Below are 3226 nucleotides of genomic sequence, written 5' to 3'. Positions count from 1 at the left end.
AGCTAGCTGGCTTATTGTTTAAAATGCAAACTGTATTCCTTATATCTAAACCTAATAATATGCAGAGAGTACTGCTGGGGATATTTAACATGTCCCTTATTGTTTTCTGTTTATAAACAACCTGCCCTGAGGTACTAATTAGGTGGAAGATACTGCATATATTTAGCAAATACTGTTGTGTTTTTCCATACAAATAAATTTGTGGTCAAGGTGAAAAGTAGTTGATGGGTTGGTTATATGAGCTGCAAATTTCTGAAGGTATTCATGATAATAAATGTTCCAGAAAAAGAAAAAAAATAGATTTGTCAAAATTTCTATTCCTGAATAGCTAGAGTTCTAATTGCATCTGACATTTCATTAATAAATCCATTTCCAAAGTGGCATGCATCACCTATATTAAAGTACAAGTATGTAAGACATTTGTTTGATTAAATATCTAGAATATCTAACAGAGTGCTTAATTTTTAAAAATGTAATTGACTTTTTTGGTATCTGTATATTTTCTAAAATCTATATGTTAACTTGAAAAACATGTTTTTCTGTTTCCCAGGTATTTCTTAATAACTTTATTGAGGCATATTTTATAAATCATGTAATTCATCCATTTCAAATATACATTGATTTTTGGTAGATTTAAGTCTCCTAGTTATTTTTAAAATAGTATAGTTGTGCCTGGATGCTGTTCTTCATTACATGATGAGTACTCTGAATTTTGGCAGCTCATCTATCTTTGGTTCCTAATGTGTCTCCTTTTAGATATTGTTTACATAAAGGTCAGATAATTTGACTCTTGGCAGGACACAGTGGCTCATGCCTATAATCCTGGCACTCTGGGAGACCAAGGTGGGAGGATCGCTCGAGGTCAGGAGTTCCAGACCAGCTTGAGCAAGATCGAGACCCCTTCTCTACTAAAAATAGAAAGATTAATTGGCCAACTAAAAATATATAGAAAAAATTAGCCAGGCATGGTGGTACATGCCTGTAATCCTAGCTACTCGGGAGGCTGAGGCAGGAGGATTGCTTGAACCCAGAATTTTGAGGTTGCTGTGAGCTAGGCTAACGCCACAGCACTCACTCTAGCCCGGGCAACAAAGTGAGACTCTGTCTAAAAAAAAAGAAAAAAAAGAAAGAAAGAAAATTTGACTCTCACGTGTCTAAGATTTTATTACTGTCAATGCCTCAGTGCCCTGTGGATGGAAATTCTGAAATAATTTAAAGAGATTTATTCTGAGCCAAAATTGAGGACCATGATCCGGAGGCATGCCCAAAAGTCTCGAGCAAGTGGACTCACTGTGGTTGGGTTACAGTTTGATTTTTATACATTTTCAGGGAGATAGAAATTACAGGTAGAATCATAAATCGATACATGGAGGGTATACATTGGTTTATCCTGAAAGGGGCAGGACATCTGGAAATGGGGGGTTACAAGTCGTAGGTAGGTATTTAGGGATTAAGGCAGGACATCTTGAAGCAGGAGCTTGCAAGTCATAGGTGGATTTTTTTTTTTTTTTTTTTTTTTTTTTTGAGACAGACTCTAGCTCTGTTGCCTGGGCTAGAGTGCCATGGCGTCAGCCTAGCTCACAGCAACCTCAAACTCCTGGGCTCAAGCAATTCTCCTACTTCAGCCTCCCAAGTAGCTGGGACTACAGGCATGCGCCTCCATGCTCAGCTAATTTTTTCTATATATTTTTAGTTGTCCATCTAATTTCTTTCCATTTTTAGTCGAGACGGGGTCTCGCTCTTGCTCAGGCTGAAATTTAGGGATTCTTTAGTTGACTATTGGCTGAAAGAGTAAGATTTGTCCAAAAGACCAGGAATCATATGAAAGGAATGTTTAAGGGTCTTTTATCTTTCAAGTGATGCTATACCAGAATATGGTTGGGAAGTAAACAACAACATAAAAACCTGTTTACTGAAATTTTATCATTTGTAGGTATGACTCACCAAGCTCCCTTAGAAAGGAAAAATTTTCTTTTATTTTTTGGGTAAAGAAAAGATCAGAGTTTAGTCCTCAGTCCCATCTTCTAGACTTGGAGGGACAGACTCACATCACATAGCTGAGTTAGAATTTTGGCTTCATTCTTAAATAATACCAACAAATCTAATCTTTAATGCTACTCACACTATTGAAGCTAGTTACTGTTATTCTAATGCATGTGCTGTACTGACATTACATTAAAGCATCTTATAGCACATAAAAGACTGTTCTTACTCTTGAAGAATTTGCAAAGTAATTGGAAAATTGATCTAGGCAAAAAGAGGCCTTAAAAAGAAGTCATTAGACTCTATTCATATTTTTCTCTATCCCTTTCATTCCTAATTTCTCATTTACATCCTGCAGACATATGGCCTTCTGTTCTTTTGTTCTGCCACCTAGATTTGCCCACCCACATGGCTTAAAGTTCAAATTACATCAGCAAAGTGTATATCAAAACTGATGTCCAGGCCAGGCATGGTGGCTCACGCCTGTAATCCTAGCACTCTGGGAGGCCGAGGCGGGAGGATCATTTGAGCTCAGGAGTTTGAGACCAGCCTGAGCAAGAGCGAGACTCTGTCTCTACTAAAAATAGAAAGAAATCAGCTAGACAACTCAAAATATATAGAAAAAATTAGCTGGGCATGGTGGTGCATGCCTGTAGTTCCAGCTACTCGGGAGGCTGAGGCAGAAGGATTGCTTGAGCCCAGGAGTTTGAGGTTGCTGTGAGCTAGGCTGAAGCCACGGCTCTAGCCCAGGCAGCAGAGTGAGACTCTGTCTCAAAAAAAAAACCACACACACACAAAAAAAAAAAAAACCCAAAAAACTGATGTCCAACATGTAATGGAATTCTACTTGTACCCCCTAAATCTATATTAAAAGAAAAAAGAAAAAAAACTGATGTCTATCTTCTATTAAATATTAGTTTCTTTCTTCATGTTTGGGCTAACAGCATATTGCAAAATAGTAGAAAAGTCTCCCGATCAGTGTTACCATTGATTCTTTTTTTTTTATAAGTAAACAACACTTTTATTGGCCAAACATTTACATGAAATCATGAATGCCTAATTTTCAAGAAAAACAAATAAACAACAAACCAAAAAGGTATGAAAATATGTTTCTGATCTTAAGGGAAGTCCTTACAACTGACGCTTACTCTATTTCTTTGGCAAACAGCCAGCTTTATCCTACCCCCAAAGGTAGCCATGCAGATGTAGAGGCCCATACCAGACCCCTGCACATTAGCTAACC

The sequence above is a fragment of the Microcebus murinus genome, chromosome X, assembly GCF_040939455.1.
Source record: "Microcebus murinus isolate Inina chromosome X, M.murinus_Inina_mat1.0, whole genome shotgun sequence".
In the NCBI taxonomy this organism is placed as follows: domain Eukaryota; kingdom Metazoa; phylum Chordata; class Mammalia; order Primates; family Cheirogaleidae; genus Microcebus; species Microcebus murinus.
Note: the sequence above shows the minus strand (reverse complement) of the source record.